The sequence below is a fragment of the Camelus dromedarius genome, chromosome 19 (genome assembly GCF_036321535.1).
Source record: "Camelus dromedarius isolate mCamDro1 chromosome 19, mCamDro1.pat, whole genome shotgun sequence".
Classification (NCBI taxonomy): Eukaryota; Metazoa; Chordata; class Mammalia; order Artiodactyla; family Camelidae; genus Camelus; species Camelus dromedarius.
In genome coordinates this window covers 4,103,601-4,126,179 of record NC_087454.1, presented here as the reverse complement: position 1 = coordinate 4,126,179, position 22,579 = coordinate 4,103,601, and the positions used below count along the sequence as shown (strand labels likewise).

General features: G+C 45.1%; 1 protein-coding gene across 2 annotated transcripts in view; it reads right to left on the bottom strand.

The window, feature by feature from the left end:
• The window catches only part of RREB1 (ras responsive element binding protein 1), a 163,772-nt gene extending 145,602 nt beyond the window's left edge, over positions 1 to 18,170 (bottom strand). For both annotated transcript variants that reach the window (XM_064476165.1, XM_064476167.1), the window contains exon 1: positions 17,961 to 18,170. The gene's annotated coding sequence lies outside the window, so the exon portion shown is untranslated. The remainder of the gene's footprint in view (positions 1 to 17,960) is intronic.
• Positions 18,171 to 22,579: the final 4,409 nt, after the last annotated feature.

Below are 22,579 nucleotides of genomic sequence, written 5' to 3'. Positions count from 1 at the left end.
AAACTAAACCCCATTCTAAACCATTTGCCTCTGTGTATATAGCTGGAATCTGCCAGATACCGTGGTTAATATAATGGCAAGGATACGTCTGTGTGTGTGTGTGTGTGTGTGTGTGTGTGTGTGTGTGTGTGTGTGTGTGTGTGTGTGTAAATTATAGCTTCTCATGGGTGGGAGGCTACAAATCCAACATATCTCAAACTAATCTCTTTATCTCAGCCCCAAACCTGTTTCCCAATAGTGAGAGACTGTAATTTTTCCTCTTCCAAATCCAAATCCCGCAGACCCAGCCCTGGTCCATCTCTCAGACTGTAGGGCACACCGAGAAAGCCCACTTCACCTCAGTTTCTCCTAACCCCCGTTTCCCAAGCATGTCCTCAAAGTCATGCTTCCTCCTCAGAATCTTCTTTAGAAGAGCAGGTGGAAACTCCTTCCCCTCCAGCCTCGACGCAGAGTTCCCACGTGCCACTCGGCTGCTTGGAGGGCCCCTCACAGGGGGAGTTATCTGTTACGTGCAACCAGCCTGTATTAATTTTCCCTGTATCACTGAAATACCCTGGAGAATAGAATTTCATCAGTTTATGGTCATTTATAAAAGTCCTTTTACTAAACTAGGCGTTGGCTTTGTGCCACCTGCAGGGAGGCAGGGGCTGAGAGCATTAAAAGCAGGTGATTTTATCAATTACAAATGTTCTTCGTGAAGACCCACAGAAGGAAGGTCTTGGTGCCAAGGAAAAAAAGAAAACTGTTTCTCCTGCACCACGGGTTTGTTTTCTGATCACAAGAGCCCTCTGAGTCTTATTACTGATCATTCCCGCAAAGCCAGCTCTGAAGCCTACACCCAGCAAACTGCCTGGATGTCACGACATCATTTGGTGCAGCAACCTTGCCCCAAGCTCTGACTTACATTTCTCCTTCTGCCTTGATTCCCCGCCTTATTTATTTTAAATACTTTTGTACTCTGTGTGTTTCTATGATCCCTTTTGCAGATGAGGCAGGAGATACATAAGTAAATAGGGTGAAACTTTAATCTACTTCAAGCCAAGTTTCTTCGATGAACCCCTGAAGAGATTGGGCCAAAATCAGTTGTAGGCCTTTGTTTTCTACCGTCCACATTGTTGCTATTATTGTTATTTTTTATGGAGGTGCTGGGGGTTGAACCCAGGACCTCGTACACACTAAGCACGTGCCCTACCACTGAGCTATCCCTTCCCTCCCTTCCACGGTCCATGTTACTAACTAGACTTCCGGATACATGTGAGCAGTTACTTACCATCACACACTTGCAACCGCCACACACAGAACCCGCTCGGAAGGTGCCGGTTGGCAGGGGCTCTCCTGGGATTAGAGGAGATGAAGAGGAATTCTGGGTAAGTTACCCACATGACCCTTACTTTTCACACATGCCTGAGAAATGCTGTTGCCAGGGGGGAAACTGAGGCTCAGAAAGGTTCAGCAGGGGGAGACGGTATAGCTCAGTGCTAGAATGCATGCCTAGCATGCACGAGGTCCTGGGTTCCATCCCCAGTACCTCCCTTAAAAAAATAGATGTATGTATCTTTTTGAATTAATTCTTATTTTGTGGTTGTCTTTATTCCTTTTAAACTATGTAAATTTAAAAGCTAAAGCTCTAAACGTTCTTAGAAACAATGAACAGTACATACATGTAAATGTTAAAAAACATGTGCAGCGTAGTGTGTAAATGTATTTACATGCAATATGTTGCATACGTGTAGTCAAATTGTAACAATTCTACCTAATAAAACTGAAAACTGAAAACAAAAATACACCTAATTACTGTCCCCCCCCCCCCGCAAAAGGCTCAGTAATGTGCCCAGAGCGACACAGACAGTGACAGCAGATTATGGAAGCAGGTCTGTGGTTCTCCAAAGCTCTCGGGGGTAGGTTTTCCTGGTGAAGAATTAGGGAGCTGTCCATTTATGGTACGTGCACTTTTCTCTGTGTGTGTCACACTTCAACAAAATGTTAAAAAGAAAAGAAAAAGGCCGCGGGGGTCTTCTCTATCTCAGCGTGAGGTCAATGGGACAAAGCTCGTGCTGAGCAGAGCCAAAGGCGAAGTGAGCCCTGATGTTACGGCCTAAACAGGTCCACGCTGGTGGGATGCTTTATTTTTCTTAATTTTAAATTTTACTTATGAATTATTGTAAATGGGGGAACTGGGGACTGAACTCAGGACCTTGTGCATGCTAAGCACATGCTCTACCACTGAGCTATAGCCTCCCCCGGTGGGATCATTTTTAATAAATGAAATAGTAAACAGAATGAATGGACTCTTGACTAGGCCTCCTCCACTCACGTGTCCACCATCCAAGGACAGAGGTGGGTCCGAGGATGGCTAAGTTACAACCCACTCCCATGGGCCCGAGGCCTTGTCGGGGGTCTAGAAGATGAAAAAGTAACAAAGATGCTGACAACGACAGGTGCCTCTTCCGTTTAGCTTTTTGTTAGGTTTCCCTCTTCTCCGACGAAAACACGCATTAGCCAGTGGAGTCTCCCAAGGTGGGGCTCCCGCTTGGCGGGACGTGGGGTCTCCAGCAGGCCTGGTCACATTTTAGAAGAGTCTCTCCCATCACCTACCAGTGTACGTTTAGAAACGTGAAATAATCTTCTCACCAGCCTAAATAATGCGTAATTAGGAAGGTAAATCTGCCTTCAGAAAGGGAGTCTTGCCACATGAATCATTCTGAAGTCGAAATTCTTACGGCTCATTCACGACATGACTCAGCTTGGTGAGGGCAAGGCCGGAATCAAGTCAGATCGAAGAGGTCGAAGGCGCCGTTCTGGGTGTCGGGAGCTGAGTTCTAGGCTTGCCACCAACCCTCACCTGGAACAAGTCTCTTAACGGGCAGGGCTCTCCACGCCTATTCAGCACGACGGAGAACTTGGGAGAGATGACTTGTAAGGTTTCCTGCGATCACACACTACAATTCTGAAGTGGCTGGAAAGTAATCAGACTGGCCTCCCGCCCGCCTGTGCTGTGATAGCAGACCCTGGACCTCCTCCCGTGAAAATTAAGAAGCCCACTCAGAACACAGGATGCCTCTGCACGGTGTAAGCGAATGGTGCCCGTGTGGGCAAAGCTATGGTGTTCCTTCACAAACCAGTCCTGGGCCTCCTGCTGTCCCTAGACAGTGGTCCACCTTGTTATAGGCCATGAACCCGGCCATGATAGTATTAGCTCTGAAGGAGTCTTACCTGGTCCAGGGGCCAGGCAAGGACAACAGAACCAGGGGATAAAACAGGGGAGGCCAGAGCGGTGAGTAGAGCTCAGTGGTAGGGCACATGCTTAGCATGCACGAGGTCCTGGGTTCAATCCCCAGCACCTCCATTAAAAATAAATAAATATAAATAAATCTTTTTTTTTTTTTTTAAAAATAGGGGAGGCCAATAAAACGATGAAAGACATTATAAGCCACTGAGATCTCTTTAAACCCCACAGTGAGCTTAGGGACTGGGTCGTCTGGGTCACCACTGGATGGATGGCAATTCTCCCCTAGAAAACAGGATGTACTTGATGTATAGCCAAAAGCAGAAAATACTGTGGATCAAAGCTGGGTTCTGGAGAGAGGCAGGCATTATCTTCCAATCACAACCGCGACGCAGAAGTTATGTGGCCCTGGCCACGTTTCTTTACGTCTCTGAGCCTTAGTTTCCTGTTCGATCGATGATCGACAGAAGCTAACAAAGAGGTTTCTTGTGAGAATAAATGAAAAAATACCCATAAACACTCAGCACAGAGCCTGGGGCGGGGCAGGGCAGCAGCTCAGTGGACGGTAAGCCCTCTCTCCCACACCACTGTCCTCTCACCCATACGTGGCATCTGCTAGGAAGTTACAGGTTTGTCTGACAGACTGTAATTCCCCGGGTATGCTTTCCTTCTGTGGAATCCCTACGCAAGCCTTGAGCACTCTGAATGCTCAGTAAGGTCCTGCGAAAGGAATGAGTCAGTTACAAGGCACAGGACACAGCACCAAGGCACAATTTTGAGCCACAGAAACCCTGGGGCCCATTTCTGCTAGAGACGAGTTTATTTTGTAATTAACAAAGGCCAGGATTTTGCTTTCAGGATCCACAAAGGCAATGACACTTCTGGGCAAGTTATTTAACCTCTCTGTGCCTCAGTTTCCTCTTCTATAAAATGGGGCTAATCATGTTCTGCTCATGAGTTTAAACATTAAGTGCCTGATGCGTGGCACCTAATAGGTGTTAGCTGTATTACATCAAACCTCTCTGAAATTGTCCATCGCGTGATACGTGACTGATGAAAATCTGAGCCTCCCACACCGTCCGCAGTGTTCCCAGGTCCTGTCTGCCGGTCAGTACCACCAAGGAATCTTTTAAGATATGCAAATCCCTGCCTCCTCCTCCGCTTGGGTCTTGGTCAAGCCCAGGAATCTGCATTTTCAACCAGTCCCCTGAGTGAGTCCCAGCAGATGATCACCGGACTGACAAACACCACCTGGAACACACGAAAGAAATCGGATCCGAAGGTGGGTGATTCCCCTCTCCCGCCAAGAGACGGATTTATGGTTTGGGTAAAAACCATTAAGAACACATTGGTTTTCTCATTGGTTTCACTTTGAGTTTCTGCGTCCTGCGACACAAAGTGAACTCGCACAGAGCCTGGGGCCTCGCCTCCCACGTGGGGAGGAACCGCCACGTGACCAGAAAGCTTAGAAGCGAAACCAGAGGCAGGCAGAAGTTGAGGAGAATCTATCTATCTATACATGTATTTTTTCCCTTTCTTTTCATTCTTTAAAAAAAAATTGTGACTCCTCAGAGACATGTGTGACGTGAGACAGACGGCAAAGGAACAACGTGAGTTTTCACCCAGAGAAATTTTACTTACACTGGACGCGAGTCTCCGGGTACAGAGCTGAGACTCCAATCTCAAAGGGTGTGGCACCTCTAGGTCAGAGCTTAGGGGGAGGAAGAGCCTCGGAAATCAGGCCTAAGAGGGTCTCAAGCACACTGTGGGTGGTCCACAAGCAAGCAGGGAACTAGAATGACGTCGCAAATTTAAAAGAAATAGCAGACTGAAAACAGCCTGATCTGCAAGATCAAATGAAGCAGACTGCCAACATTCTCACACAGGTTTCCACAACAGCCGTCAAAGAGGTACAACAGTGTAAAATCATGCAAAACGGGACAATGTTCAGTCCTGTGAGCCCAGAGCAGGGCGTGTGACGGGCAGACACCCAGATGGAAGGGTCCACATTTTCGCCAGTTCCAAGCTGTATCTTGTGCAACACACACACTTAATAATTCTTCATCAAAGATTACCATAATCAGCTGATAAAACATACTAAATAAAAACACAGTAACACAGTACACTCCCCAGAAAACTTTTAAAATACCATTTACAACTGCATCACAATTGTTAAGATTCCTAGGAATATATATTTTACCTATTTCTACATGTTATATATTTATATGTAGCAATGTATTTTATCTATATTACATATAGTTTTAGAAAATTATAAAAGTTTCTTGGGACACTGATGAGGAGATAAATAAACATGGCAAAATCAGTGTTCATAGTAAGTACTAACATATCATACACTTACTATGTGACCATCAGATATTAGGCACCTCCCACAGATTATGTGCAACACATTTAATCATTTAAGCCTTTTGACTTCCCTGTAAGGTAGGTACTATTATTATTTTAAGGAAATAAGGAAACTGAGGCTCACTGAGAGCACACAGATTCTACAGGGCCACGTGCCCAGGAAAGGCTGGTGTCAGGATCTAAACCCAGGACGTCAGGCACCAGTCTTTGGGGACTGCACGTGGCCTTTCAATGTGGTGGACTTGCTGTTGTAAGCACGTCAGGTCTACAGATTCAGGGCAGTCCAAACAATAGCTCCGACAGGTTCTGTTAGGAAACTCGTTCTAAAATGTATAAGAATGGGCAAAAAGCCAGGAACACCAAGACATGCTTACTGGAAGAACATGCCCCCCCTGGGCATCAGGATTCACTGTGACCCTGCGGTAAGTAAGGGACGGACAAAGGGACCAGTGGAAGGGGGAGCTCAGAAACCGACACAGCACAAGTGTCCACGTGACTGATGACACAGGCAGTGGGGACTCGAGATTATGTGGCTAAATAAGTAATCAAATGAACCGTGCCCGACAGCCACATGCCCTATAAGACAAAAAAATGAAAATTGTCCCCTACCTTACAACATTCACAGAAATCCATTTCCGATGAACAAAATACAATAAAATCACACGTGAAAGGCAAAACTCTAAAACAGACAGGAGAACAGCCTCATGAACCTGGGCTAGGGAAGACTTTTTTTAACAAGAGAGGGAAGTATTAGCCATAAAGGAAAAGATAGATAAATCTAATAATACTAAAATTAAGAGTTTGTGAGCATCCAAAGGCACCGTCGATGGGGTAAAAAGACAAGTCAAAATGGGAGGAGACATTTGCAGCACACATCAACTGAAGATGCGTCCAGACTGCAGACCCTACAGATCAGGAAGGACAACCTGCACAAACGTGGGAAGACGCTCTAAAAAAGGGTCTTGGAATGGCCAGTAAGCTTTACTATTTATCAGGGAGAGGCAAACTGAAACCACAATAAGACACCATTTCACGTTCTTCAGATTGGCAAAAATTAGAAAGTCTAACAGTACCAAGTTCTGGTGAAGACGTGGAGCAGTAAGAACTCTCATTCACTGTTACGGGGAGTATGAACCAAAACAAGTCCTTTGGAAAACAGTCTGGAATTACAGTAAAGTTAAAAATACAAAGAGCCTACAACTCAACAATCCGCCTCCCACAATACACACACCCAAAAAGAACTTTTGCACAAATGTACCAGAATATATACATATGAGTGTTCTTGACAGCCATTTTCGTAAGAGCCAAAAGCTGGAAACAGTTCAAATGTCCATCAACAGGACAACGGACAAAAGCATGATCGTAGGACACAGGAACCCTGAACAATGACCATGCACGAACCACAGGTATAGGCATGAACTTGGCAAAGTCTCGCAATTACATTGTTGATGAAAACAAATGAGTAAAAAGTAATATATACCATGGGGAAAAGTGGGGAAGGGATAAATTAGGAGTTTGGGATTAACATACATAAAATAGATCACCAACAGGGGCCTACTGTATAGCACAGGGAATTATATTCAATATTTTGTCATAGCCTATAATGGGAAAGAATCTGAAAAAGAATAGTTTTACATATATATATATATATATATAAAACTAAATCACTTTGCTGTACTGAAACTAACAGAACATCGTAAATCAACTATACACCAATAAAATTTTTTTTCAAAAATTTAAAGTAATATATAGCAAACACTTGCAAAACTAAAAGAAGTCATTGGCGGATGCCCACATAGCTGTGAGCTTCCTGCAGACAGAAGAGCATGGTGGTTCTAAGGAGAGACGGTTCTAAGGCAATGCTCTATTTCTTAATCTGCGTGAGGGTTACATGCATGCCCACTTGCTAATTATTCTTTAAACTATATATTTAGTTTCTACATTCTTCTGCATGTAAGCTGTATTTCATAATTTCTGACTATCCTCTTAAGAAGGTGCATGACTGCCTGTGTCCTGAGTAGGAAAGAGGCCTGCTTTTTAACCAGAAAAGCACACCATGATCAAACTTTCAAATGTAAAAAATTCAATGATGTATTTCAAAAGATCATCCATTAAAGACAGCAAGAATGTTCAGTTACAAGGATCCCTAAAGAAAAGTAACAACGCAGCTCACCAAACTCTGATTACACTACTGTTTTTATCAAAGACAAAAGATGAGGGCTGATAATTAGTGTGGATGTTGGATTAGATGACACACTGGAGGAATGACCATAAAAATAATTTAAAAAGAGATAACACATGCAGAACAAATACCTGAGGATAGCTTAGTCACAGTTTTAAAGGCAAGCTATAAAATTTTAAAATATGTAAAACCGATACTTTTCATCTAATAGTTCTTTTATATTTCATCTTTGCCTTGAAAAAAATAATTCACAGCCAGACTTCCACTCTTACTGGAAACTAAGTACAGAATTCTACAGAAAGTACAAATTATTTCCCCTTATGTCTAAACTCACACTCCTAACAGCAAATAGATTTCTGCTCAGCTAAAGTTTTCTGAGAATGGTTCTACATTTGTTTTTACTAGGAGGCCACTTAAATCTTACCCACTTGTTTAGTTGCAAGGATTGAAACAAAATGTTTGCTGGCAAAACAAACACTGGTTTTAAAATTCTCCACTTGGGCTGCCGGATAAAACAGTTGTTTACTGAAACAACTGTTTTATTTGGAAAACGCCTGCCAGTGTGGACACTTTCCAAGAAATACACCAGGATGTGCTCGGACGGTGATGTCACGCGCTTGGTAGAAGTTGGCATTTTAGGGTAAGTTCACAAAGTTTACTTTCAGAGAACAGAACAACAATGGGAAAACCAACCTGTTAAAAAAAAAATTAATCCTCAAGGCCTAAAATGCTCTTACTGGGTCATTAAATAGACCAGTTCCATCCCCCCAAAACTCATCTCTTTACATAATCAAATTAGTTTTATAAATGACATCATCATCATCATTGTTTTAGAGCCAAGCCTCTTCCTTTCTATTTCTTCTATGCCTTTTGGCTCCCCTGTGGAACATGGCATGAAAAACCACTCCCATCTCTTAATAAGATACACTAGAACCTTGAAATGCCATTATGAGCCACAAAATAGGAAGGAGCACAGGCAAGCCTAACTTGAAACCCATCCAAGCAGATTTACTTTCTTAAGTACCAAAAGGAAACATCCCAAAAGAGAGTCCTGGGACCCTGTGGTTAGTTTCACATGGAGGCTCCAGTAAACACGCTACATTTGACCAAATAAGATTCTGCCCCCTTACCCAATAGAGCTTAAGAATTTTCATCAATATTTTCCTTCTAATGTTAGGCACTAAGAAATGAAATGGATCATTGTTATAGTTTATAATAATGGTCTCCAAAGTTTAAAAAAAATACATCCCATATCTTTATAAACATTCTGCATATATCCAAGTATAGGCATATTTTCTTTATAAACGACATACTACGGTTAGGCATGACACAACATACACAGAAATGGACAGTGCCAAGGACTTGACAGACATTCTCTAAAGAAAACACACAGCTGACAACAGGCACATGAGAAGATGCTCAGTGTCATTCGTCACCAGGGAAATGGAAATCAAAGCCACCAGACACCACTTCATAACCACTAGTGTGGCTGTAATCAAAAAATGGAAAATAACAAGGGCTGGCAAAGATGTGGAGAAACTGGAGCCCCAGGACTTCGTAACCGGGAACATAAAATGGTGCAGCCACTATGGAAACCAGTCTGGCAGTTCCTCAAAGGGTTAAACATGGAGCTACCACATGACCCAGCAATTCCACTCTTGGGTGGACATATACCCAAAAGAACTGACCAAGGGGATTTCAACTGACACTTGTATACCCACGTTCACAGCAGCATTACTCAAAATAGCCAGTGTGGAAACACCCCGAATGTCCATCAACAGAAGACCGGATAAACAAAAGGTAGTGTATACACAGACAGTAGGATGCTGTTCAGCCATAAAAAGAATGAAGTACTGACATGTGACAACATGAATGAACTCTGAGACCATCGCGCTAAACGAAATAAGCCAGACCCCAGAGAACGTATACTGCATGATTCCACTCATACAAAATGTTTAGAATGTGCCTAAGAGGCAGAGAGTAGATTAGAGGATAAAGGTGGACGTGGGGAGTTATTGCTTAACAGGTGCAGGGTTTCTGTTTGGGGTGATGAAAACTTTTGGAAATAAAGACTGGTGATGGTTGCACAACATTGTGAATGTAATTAATGCCACTGAATTGTACACTTAAAATGATTACAATAGCAAATATTACGCTATATCTTTTTTTGCCACAATTTTAACAAAGTTAAAAAAAAAAAGACAAGCTTGGGGGGAGGGTCCAGCTCAGTGGCAGAGTGTGTGCTCAGCATGCATGAAGTCCTGGGTTCAAGCCCCAGTACCTCCATTAAAATAAATAAACCTAATTACTTCTCCCCTCCCCCTCAAAAAGGAGAAGCTAAAAATACAACTGAGGTTCCAATATTTTCTTCTTAAATTCCATGGGGTCACCCTGTGTGCTCTGGGGCTGGGTGGGGGTGGAGGCCGAGTTACCAAAGACAAACCAAGAATTAGTGAATTGGATACTGGGGAGACGATGAGGTCTGAGTTATGGGAATGCCAACAACCCCAAGCGAATTTTATTTTTAATTCCAAAGGAAAGGGGACCCCATTCTGTGGCCTTTCCATAGAACTAAATGCAGACCCTCCATGAGTTCTGGCCATCCCTCAAGCCCCAGGCCTGGACACGAGACTCACTGCAAAAACACCAGGAAAACCCCTTCACTTCTACAGCAAAGTGTCCACTGGAATCCAGCTCACTCAGTGCAAGGGCGGAGGCTCTGCCTGACGAAACAGACTGTGCCTTCTCCATCGTTCTGTGGTCCCAGGTAAGACCCAAGCCCTACTTGAAATCCTCCTTTGCAAAGCTGTTCTCAAGGTGATTTTCATCACTTTTCCCCTCTCCAGTTCAGGAGCATCAACCATGGGGAAGAGTGACAGGAAATAATAAAAAGATTAACAGCTCAACAGCAAGCAGCACCTACAACTGCCTAAGCCCAGAGTGTCAAACATGAGGCTGGCCTAGAACCAAGGTAATCAAAAGGAAAACACACACAGGTCTGAGGAGTGAGGCTAACACTGCAGGAGGAAGAAGGCCCTGTTAACACAGAAATGCCACAGTAAAGGGCAGAGCTATAGAACAATACACACAGCACAGAAATTTCCTGGGTTCACCATCACCGGGATTCACCGGAAAACAGGCACCTGTAGATGGCTGGGTGAGTTTAAAAGCTGTGGTATTTTTCTAGGAAAATGTAAGAACACAGCTTTAAAAGAAAACTCCAAATTGAGATGTGTTAGGCTCCCAGGAACAGCTGTACTTTCATTTTCTGTGGACCTGTGATGCAGCAATATGAGTTAACAGCTACTTTCCTTTGGCAAATCAGCTGACGCTCATGGCGTTGAAAGGGACAAACGTTTCCCAGAACCGCAATATGAAATCATTGGTTCGCACCCTTCAAATCGCTGGAGTGACTATACCTTATAAATAAAACCCTGAGACTCCCAAATGAATCCTTTAGAAAGAGCTCTCATCTGAAGTCTGTATTTCTATACCATTTGACTGCAAAGTGTTCAAAAAACCTACATAAAGTCTGCTTCTAAACAGAATTCAGTAAATTGCATTGGGAGCGTACGTGCGTGCCAGGATTGTCAATTTGTAAGTATTCACACAAAAGAAACTATTTTCCAAGTTCTCGGTGTGACTCTAATTGACTATTGCCTGTTATTGCTACCAGAGGAAAACTTCCCATGGGTAACTCAGTCCTACCATGACGTCTTGGCTTTTAAAAGATGAGTCCTTCAAACACGGAGAAATATACAATATGAATATTCTTGTTTAAAAGCATTCCTATACTCTATTGTTTCAAAACCCTTTCCTCAAGGCTCTCTAGCATGCTATATTAAAAAAAAAAAAAAAAAAGTTGCCAAGCTGGTTTTAACACATCTTCTCGGGACTGATAAGCAGAAGTTTACTAATGCAGTTTTGAATAAGATAAACTCAGAACCATTCTGTCGGTTTTCTCAAATTCAGCAGCACTTTTAACATCGAGGGCTGTTACACAAGCCATAAATTTCCAAAGCTGTGAGGAGAGAAAGGAAGACATCTTCCCTTTGGTAAAACCCAAGCCCGCAGCTTCTTTGAAACTACAGCTGACATCCTGTTGGGCTGACTAGCTTCAAACCTGTTTTGTGGGTATTATGAATGAGGTGCAAACAGTAAAGGGTTGTGAAAATAAATTTTCTAATGGAAAAAAAAAAAAAAGAAGTGAAGTGGTAATAAATGTGGGTTGCCTAAGAACTTCCATGACCAGCAATAAGGTTTCTGATCTTTCTTGTGAATTTCACCTATTTAAGCTTAAAAACGTTTTCATTTAACCGTGCAATCACTGACATGATCAGAAATCGACAGGTTCTTGCTCACTGAGTTTTTTTTTTTTTTTTGGCTGTTGACAGTCACATTTTCATAAATAATAATAAAATGTATTTCACTAGAAAAACTGGGATGACAGCAGTACCTGTCCCTCTGTGGGTGCCAAGAGAATGCAAAACAGATAGTATACAAAACTCCATCCATGCCACAGAGGATGCAAAACGAACTGGAAACTCTGGGAAGTTGTGTAAAATCTGTAAATTCTCTTTGAGCATTTCCTTGCATCCTACATTCACAGCTTCAAGGAAACTTTAAAATCTGTATAAATATCAAGATGCTGGCCCTATTTCTGGCATCTTAAAGGAATCTCAAGCACGAAATTGCCTTTTCCCCTGCACTGATTAGCTTCACAATTAGCTGCTGAAAAAGGATGTTCTCGGGCAAACTCCTCCGCCAGAAGGGCCGTCCATCCACCAGCCCACCCTCACCTCGCATGTGAGCACTCTGAGCGTCTGCACTTACCACGATTTCTCTCCCTCATGGTTTCTTGGGTGACTTGGTGTCATGTTCTGACATTTTTAGAATACTCCCTTATATTCTAAAATTCACAGACCCTGATTCTGTCGCATAACAATGTGAATGTGCTTAACAGCACCGATTGTACACAAAAATGGTGAAAATGGTCCATGTAATGTGATACGTATTTCACCACAATTTAAAAAAAACAACCAGATTCGATATTTTCTACTGTTCTTTGTTGGGGGGGAGCTAAAAAAAAAGTTCAACAACAACAACAAAAACCCCACCATTGGCTCCAACAGTTAGAGATTTAGAAATACGGACAGTTTAAATTCTGAATGTGGGGACAGGCGGGGAGAGGACGCTGCCCCTAGCCCCTCCACCATCAATTTTCATCATCGGTTTCTGCCTGCTAATCCATCAGACTAACACAGACATCTGAGTGTGTCTCTTCATAGCTTCTAAACAAGAAAGGAGAAGAGCGAAGGAGAATTTGCAGCCAGATAATCAGCATCCGATTAACTGAAAGTGAGAAAGTGCTGCTGCTCAAAAGGACAGGCATTTGCTTTTTCTGACAATAAAGAGATAAAGAGCTGGACAGACAGGGTGTTACCAGCCATCACCTTTTAGACATCCAACCCCAAATCTGGGACTATCCACTTCTCTCTGCACTGAAGACTCTGGTGTTCAGAGCCTACAGCTGGCCTTGCCTTACCTCTGACAGCTCAGCTCCCTTGAAGAGGATCAGCCAAACAGTCGCCTCCCGAGAATGCTGCCAAATACCACGCCCTGGGTCTGCGAATCCAAAGGTACAGGAAACAGTCTGCCCGGGGCCCAGGTTACCACGTCATCCTCTGCAGGCTTCGATGGGCAGATGTGAATCAGCCCTGTGCACCGCGCTTCGGCCCACGCCTCCTTCCTACCTAGCAGGGCAGACTTCTGACACATCCATCACCGCTCCCAAACCCGGGCTACATCTGGAAAGCAGCAGGTCCTCTGGATATAAACAACTGCCTATCAATGGCTGTCCATCAGATACAAAAGCAAAAGAACAGGTTGAAACCAACACAGGAGACGGAGGAACTCCTGCTCTCCCAGGGAGGGACAGGCGGCTCTGGGGGAGGTCTCAGACTGTAGAAGAAACTGACTGAGGCTCTGGGTCCCCAAAAGGAATCGCATCAGAGTGGCCTGGAATGCTTGTATAAAAACACACAGCCTGCCAGCCCAGGAGATTCTGATTCAGTGCCTGCAGGACAGGACCCCTTAATCTGTTGAGCCGCGTTTGAGAGCTGCTGGGTAAAGCAACGGGGCTGCAACAGTGCTGATTCAGTAGATGGGCTCCAACTAAAGCCTCACAAGACTACCTTGTGCTTTACGAAGAAGGAGGAGAATTTTGAACTGTATATATATGTATATATAAAAATCCCAATCATGAATGTTCCCTAAAACTGGTCCTTTGCCAGCACATTCAAATTTAGGACCAATAATCACAACTTCTATGTAGATGACTCACATCTCTACTTTCAGCCAAGAACCATCCATCTTCCATAAATCGCCTAAACCCGGCTGTCAATCACGGCTTCGAATTCCATTTCTGAAATCAACCCTTCAATTTACCTCGAACACTGGCTTCCTGTTCCAATTTCTGCTGATGGTGCCACCTGCCAAGGCATCTAGTTTGAAATCCTCTGTCATCTTGGACACTTCAAATCCACATCCAAACAGTATAAAGGATTGTCAATTTTCCTGTTACAACAACTCATAAAGCATCACCCTCCAACCAGGTCCCATTGATACAACCCTTGTCCAAGCCCCTGGATCCCTGCGATGGCCGCTGTGGTCCCTAAACTCGCACTCTAACCTAACTCACAAGATGAACCTCCCCCACATCCAACTCTGACCTTGTGCTTCCTGTGCTGGAAGTCCTGTCATAATTCTCCATCATCTGCAGATAAAGTCCTAACACCAAACCTGGCCAGGCTTTCAAGGTCTGTCCCTAACTTATCATTGCAATGACAAAGTTCATACTTGATCCCTCCCCAGTAGCAAAGCTGACCTATTTAAATTCCCCAAATGTGCCCTGCAACTTCCTGCCTCTTGGCTTATCTCACTTCTACCACTAGGAGTGCCTTTCTCTCTCTGGCTATAAAGATCATGTACATCCCATAAGGCCTAAGTTCAAGTTCTACCAACTCCCTCGGGAGCACTTCCTGATGGCTGCCACCTCACAGCTACCCTCCCAGAACACACCCAGCACCCTTCACCATCTGAGTCTTTGCTCAGTAAGGGTGTGCCCTCTCCCTTTTTCCTTTCCTCTCACGCTCTGCTGTCTGCCCCTCCCTGGCAGTCCCTGGGCACTCAGTGACTGGCTTCACACTGATGGTCAAGTGCACACGGGCTGTCTGGCAACATCTCTCTAAACAAGAGCAAACCCTCATTCTTACATGGAAGCAATATAGGTTCACTGCTCACTTTTCAGAGAACACAAAGAAGAAAAAAAGTTTTAATCTCATTATCTACTTCTCAATTCATTGTAACTTTCATCTATGAACCCATCATCTCTTCTTATGCAGATAGGCATGTATTTTTTTTTACTAGTGTTTTTGTTTAACCCCTGAACAACTAAACTTCTTATATTTGTCACCTAGCAGTCACCCCCAACTAAAACATATTCGACTCGAGTCTTTCCGCAACATGAATATGCCTCCCTGTAATCTCCACAGTTAATCTTAAATTAACATGGCTCTATACAAAGTAGGTGGCTAAAATGTTTAAAGCAGATGTTCATTCAAAAACATATTTTGGGGGTGGCAATGAGTAACGGTTACAAATGCATTGTCCAAAGTAATCTACATGAAAACTTGCTACACAGAGATGATTTCTTGAAAAGTGCCCCCCAAATTATGAAACAAATGTTTCAAACATACAGGAACACTTCGCAAGATTAAGGACTCTATTGTTAATCCTTTCTTAACAGGTATTTATTCCTTAATTTAATTTGCTTTACAAATCTGATTTATAACTAAAATGAAGATCACCCTATATAGTAATGTTTCCTGAATGCAGAAGAAATCTGGAGGTGGGGAGAAGGGATGGGAGGAAAAGGGATGTCTGCCACTTCATTTTTTCCCTTAAATTCTCAATTCCTTTCTATAGCAACAATACTGGTTTGAACCAAGATTTGAAAGCCTTATTATCTCACACAGAAGGCAATCACGCTCCTTAACAGAGTGACAAAAATCTAAGATCATGAACGTCTTCATTTTTTTTCCCCACATTTCCATCCAGAAAAGTTCTGTATAACTTGGCCATTTTCTTTCAAATGCAAGACTGTTCAACGTCGGGGATTGCTCAGCTTCCAAATTCAGCTGTCCTACAGTTCAGGAAACACCATAAGCAAAAAGAAAGACTTTTGCCAGTTGAACTTAAGATGCCCTATCTAGTAAGTAATGGAACAAGTCCAGTCTACCACCCCAAAGAAGACCAGTCATTATTATTCGTATTCCCATTTTACTAGTGAGAAAACTCAGAGAGGTTAAAAAATAAAAATCGACTAGGGATGGTCAGAGCGCCACAAGTTTTCACAACAAAATAACCTCCCGTTATAGATGTAAGTTTAGACTATGATTCAATTTACAACAATTCAATTTACCAGTTTTGGCTTCCTATGAATATAGACTCTTTAATGCAAAATGCATCTCAATCTAGGTTTCTTTATCTAGGGTTGCCTTGGAAACAGAAATTTACATTAATTCCTGTCAGCTTTTCAGATAACTCTTAAGATCTCTTTAGAGGGTCACACACCCCTTTTGGCTTCTGAATAAAACTCCAGCAGGTGCACATTTCTTCTAAGTCTCAAGCTTGAAGCCTCTTTGGGCCTTGCTTCTGCAACCCGGTCCTGCACTCTGTGACTAAGGTCCACTGGACAAAACCAGCAGCAGGAAAAATGTGACAGCTCTCTGGAAGGCTGTTCAATGAGTTTGGGCTACAAACTCAAATGCTGAGCTTTCTCTTTGCAATCTCATCGTTTATTATTATCTTTCCCTTGACCCTGCTGGTGTCACCAGCATCCAAACCCAAAGTCCATCACTTTAAAATCCGGATCCTCCCTCTCCAACTCACATGCTTGGGACACTGGGCTGGGGAGGGAACCCACCGGACTGTTTTCACTTCTTCTGCTTTGAAGAGGGCGGGGGGTTCGTTCTTTTTCCTTCTCCTTTTAATAAAGGCCTTTTCATGATTATTTCTCAGGACTTCCCCAAATACAAAACTGTCACTGTCCCTTACTCCTTCCAACTCTAAGATGTCAACTTCAAACCTTATCAACTAAGCCCGGGTCTGTTAAGAACTTTGGTAAATTCAGGGCAGCCCGGGGCCTGCATTTGGAAGACTCAAACTCCAACGCAAAAACGTTGTTCCCTGAGTCGGTAAAAAAAACAAAAAACGAAAAACCACGAAGCAGGGCAAAAACCCACCTCCTCTCCAGCTCTCCTTTCACGTCTTGGTTCAGTAATAAGAAAAGTTAATCCACCCCCTAGTGCGACTGCAGCCTCCTCACGGTCAGGCTCACCTAGAACATTCACTGCATCATCGCATCCAAGCCAAACTCGGTTACTGAGGAAACTAAGTTTTTCTTCCCAAAGGGTCACAGGGAAACACATCCCTCGGGATCCCCTGGTAACCGCCCACCGATAGTGCAGGGGAACCACAACAGCAGAAGACTCGCTTTCCAAGGCTGGCACGAGCGGCCGCTGGCGGCACTGGGTGCGGGGGGGCGCGGGGGTGCGCAGCGTCCAGTTACATTCCTGACCCACTTTCGCATCCCCTCCCTCCCCCTCCTCTTCCTCCTCCTCCCGGGCAGGCGGCGAGGGCACCGGCGCTCCGGAGACCCACCCAAGAGCAATCCCTAGGCCGCCGCGGGCGGGGTGCACCGGGCGTCGAGCTCTGCGGGGGACCCGGGGGGAGGGGCCGGGGGAGGGGCGGAGGGAGAGAGGGAGCCCGCCCCCGCCCCCACCCCGGCTTCCCCTGCGCGGCCCCTCCCCGGTCACATGGGCTTGCGAGCACCTGTTGGCGACCTCAGCCCCGAGCGGAGCCCCTCCCGCCGCCGCCCCGGCGAAAGCCCCTGCGGGAGGGGATGGGAACGCTGCCCGGTTCTCGTTCTGCAAACCCCGCTACGGCCGGGGAGGGCGCGGGGGCCGGTGGGCGACCCCTACTCAGCCGCTCAGCTTTGCAAAGTGCAAAAGCGCCACGGCGGCGCGGCGACCTGGTGGAGGGGATCCTACCCGCCCCATTCTCCCCTCCCCCGGGCGGAGCGGGGAGGTGGGGTGCGCCCACCCTCTGCCCGACTCCGCTGGAAACCTGGGCTCCTCGCGGGCGCCGGGAGGGGATGCTGCCGAGTCCGGGCCGGGGTGGCGGGGGCGAGGGCAGGTAGCGGGTGGTGACGGGTGGGGTGTGTGTTCCGAGCCGCCGAGTCCAGGAAGGGGGCGGGAAGCTGCCGTCTCAGCTGCAACTTCTGAGCGTGCAGAGCAACTCAGCAACTTTGCCTGAGCCGCGCCCCTCCCCCGCGCCGTCGGCCGGGCCGGGGGCTGCGCTGCGCCTGGGGCCCCGGCGCCGGGCCCGGCGGGGAGCAGACCGGGGTGCGGGCGGGCGAACGTGCTGGGGGCCGGGCACGGGCGGCAGAAGCAGCCCGGCCGCCCTTGGGGGTAGGACCAGGGGGCGCGTCCACGCACCCGCGCCTGGGGAGCGGCGCCCGGGTCCCGGCGCCGCGCACGCCCCCCACCGCCCCCACCGGGCCGGCCGCGCCCGCCGCCGGGCTCTGCGAGAGGAAGGGGGCGGAGGATGGCGGCGGAGCCATGGAAACTGTCGGCTGGATAAATAAGGAGAGGGCCGCGCGGGGCCGTCACGGGCCGCCAGCATCTCGGCGGCGGATGCGGCGCCCCGGGAATCGCGGCCAAGCTCGCACAAGTGTTCCTCCGGCCTCGAGGGAGGCCGGCGCTGGAGACCGGCCCCGAGAGGGGAGAGGGCTGCGAGGCGGGGGACCGAGGCGAGGGTGAAGGTGACCCGGGCCTCCCGGGGTCAGTGGCTGTTTGTTCCGGTCCTGCTAGCCCCGAGACCTGGGGAAAGCCCCAGATTCGCGTCCAGAAAGATGGACTCGCCCGGTTCAGACGTTCAGAGGGGCTGAACTTTGGCATCCGGGGGACGATGGGGCGCCTGGGCCAGCCTAGGGTGGGACTCTCCGGCCCCGAAGCCCTGCCCGCAAACAACCCCTCCGGAGGCGGGCTGGCAAGATGGGGAAGGATGTACACGCGCTGACTTGGGCCCGGCCCTTACGCTTCTGCACCGGGAGTCTGCAGGGCCTGGCCATCCGCTGCACCCTTTCTCTGGAAGCAGATGTACGAATCATCCAACTTCCCCCCAACACTCAAAAACATCATCTGACTCACTGTGGAGTTACTGATGCTTTATGCCCAAGCCTGTTGCTTGGAAAGTGCTAGGGATTTTAATGGTGTTGTTATGAAGTTGAATCACTTCAGGGTGAGAGGCACAGGGTTGCTTCAAGTGAAAGCTACCGGCGTGGAGAAGCCTGTCAACCGGCTGAATGATTTAATTACATGCCATCTTAATTTAAAGAGATTTACATGCTCAGTGAGGACATCTGTATAGTTAGATGCTGAGGTGGGCCCGGAAATTACTTTTTAACTGAACAAGGTCTATTTTGCACCACAAACGAGTGACCAGTGCAGTGTCAGGGGGATTGGTTCCAGGAACCCTTGCAGGATTCTCAAAACTCTTATATAAAATGGTGTGGTATTTGCATATAATCTGTGCACATCCTCCCCTGCACAGATTACTTACAATACCTAATGTGATACAGTTGCCAATACAATAAATGTCCCATGGATAGCTGCTGGCCTTCCACAAATTCAAGTTTTGCTTTTTTGGAACTTTCTGGAATATCAGATATTTTCTATTCAAGGTTGGTTAGATCTGCAGGTTGCAGAGAGGGCCAACTATATATATATTTATTTTAACTTCAAGATTTTTAGTTCTTTTACTTCTGAATAGATAAAATAACTTTTTTACTGTGTTCCTTTGAAATAATTATAAAAGCGCTAGGCTAGAGCATAGCTTTTCCAGAGTGGTCCATAGTGGTCCTCAGTATGTCTGTAAGTGATGTTTGAAAAAAGGTTCTGTGGTCAAATACCACATTTCATCGATTCTAAGGCCTTCCAGTCCTCTGTGTGCTAAGGTGTTTGTGAATCACCGAGAAGGGGTTATGCAGACGTTCCAAGATGTACGTGTCCGGTCGCTGGTTTTATGAGCATTATTACGGAGGACTAGTACTCCTTTCGGGAAATGCTGCTCTCGGGGTTGTCCCAGATTTAAACACGGTGAAGGGAAATGTTCACGTTTCAAAACTGCCTGAGCATAAGCAAGAATCTTTAAATGATAAGCTGAAGTTAGTGTCATGACGAAAAAGGAAGAGCCCGTTTGCGGAAATACTCACAGGCAGAACTGTTCGCGTTCAGCTGTAGTAGAAACTGAATCAGGATCATCTTTAGGGAACTAATTCAGTGAACATTTTGTTCATCAGAAAATTCATCTGAGTGACATCTACAGTTGCTTTTCCCTCCTCCTGCATTACTTTGAGTTGTAGAAGTTAATCGAGATGTCATTTAAATTAGCACTAAGCTGCTAAACAATTACTCCAAAAAATTCCCTCAAAGTTCATTAGGGAGAAAATTAAGTATGGTGGTGAGTACATAGAAATATACTTTTAATTTAAGAAAAAAGAAGAGGAAGAAGAAAGAGGCATCTAAAAATTACCAGAGATGAAACTTAGCATAGGAAAGAAAAAAAAAAAAAAGGCTATCATCTATCCCTTACGAAAGGTTAGAGGCAAGGTCAGGTTTTCATAAGTGAATAAAATATTCTACTTGGAATGTTTCAAATATAATAATAACATTTAATATTTTTACTATGTAACACAGAAAGTACATTTTCACGTATTCACTCATTTCACCATACAAGAGTCCTGTGAGGTGGACGGAGCCCTCACTTCCCCTCAGAATGCATACCCAGCGTTCATTTATGTAACAAGCGTGTATCAAGCACCTACCAGCTTCCAGACACTAGGTTTTGATGACAGAAAGATGAAAATGAGGAGTTCCCACTCTGTGGAATTTTACATGTAGTAGGAGAGATGGATCAGTAAAACAAATAATTGTAACACAGGATAGCATTGAGGCTTCGAAAGGTTAATGATTTATCCAAGGAGACTGGAGTCAGGATTTGAGTGGTCTTACAACTTCACATACCCTGCTCTCTCCTGTAATAGGCTCTCATCCTTGCCAACAACATCATCAAGATAGAGTATTGGAAAGGAATTAAACTTAGAATCAAGTGGGGGAGCGCATAGCTCAAGTGGTAGAGCGCGTGTCTTTAGCATGCGTGAGGTCATGGGTTCAATCTCTAGTACCTCCTCTAAAAATAAATAAGTAAAACTAATTACCCCCCACAACAACAACAACAAACAACTTAAAATCAAGCGTGCTGAACCTTCAGAGCCAAAAAGAAATGCAGAGATTACATAGGCTAACCCACTCATTTCCCAGGCTTAGCACCTGAGACAGAGAAGAAAGTGGATTTGCTCGAGGATATACCGTTATGTAATTAAGATTTGAATCAAGGCTTCCTGACTCCCCACTCTTTGCACTGGAAGGAGCGGCCCTACAGTGAGGGGATGAGAAAAGCTTAGTAGAGCCTGCCTCTGCTGTCAAACAGCGCGTGGGCCCATCCCAAGAAAGGCCCAAGGCCCAAGGTGATTGTTGAATCTGTGATAAAACGTCTCATGACTAAGCACTTATTTAAAGAAATGTTTCTAAGAGGAACTGCAAGGGGATTTCAGCTGTGGGAGTTCCTTAAAAAACAGCCACTATCCTTAAAAGTTGAAGATACGTTTGATGAAAAGTAAATATGGGACATTTGGGGAAATTTGAACACTGATTGACTACATTTTAGAGAATCTTAAGGGATTGTTGTTACTGGCTTAACAATGAGGGGATTTGTGATCGTGCTGTTTCAACAAAGGAGTTCTCATGTCAGGCATATATTGTGAAATATTTGCTCTGAAATTATATGATGTCTGGGATTAAAATAAACCAGTTTTTTTTTTGGGAGGGGTGTTGGGTAGGAGAAGAAATTAAGACTAAATGCTGAAACTAGGAGGTAGGTATGTAAGTGTTCCTATAACTGTTATCTCCACTTTTGTGTCTCTTCAAAATTTTCCCAAAGAAACTTTTTTGGCTCTGTAAAAGAAAAATGTATTCGTCCTCCTCCGCCAGCCTCCACCCCCAAGAAAAAAAGATCTCTTCATAATGTTGAAATACCTTCTTGCTGTAAGGTTCAGAGAAGTATTTTTCCCAACAGTTGAGTCAAGGTTAGGGAGAAGCGTCACAGAAATTTCAATTGCGGACATTTGCATAGGCTGGCACCTCATAAGTCACTGTTGATTTACGTCAGCACAGACCTCGCCTCACTCTCCTGATTCGTTAAGCCTGAAGTTGAAAGGCAGAGGATCCAGACTGTGTTCTCCACAGAACAAAGCCTGAAGCCCTGTCTGCAAATTATATTTTAAATGGGAGTAAAAGTCCACAGGATTTTTAGGAACACTGAAGCCAGGCCCACGTTAAGCTGCTTCTGCCTTGCAAGAAGGTTTTTTTTCCCCCTTTCATTTTAGGTTCGCGGAAGGGGGTGTGTTTATTTCAGCCACTTAATGTTCTTCCTACAGAATCTTAAGTCAATCCCAAAGCCACATCACCATGAAATCTGTAGTATTTTCAAGGGCCTCTTTGTGGCTCAGAAGCATTGGTGTGTTACTGTTATTATTATAAGATTTATGGAGCTGGTTTATAATACTGTATTCTTAATTGTATGGGTAAGATATTTAAAACACATATGGTAGCTACAGTTCTGGT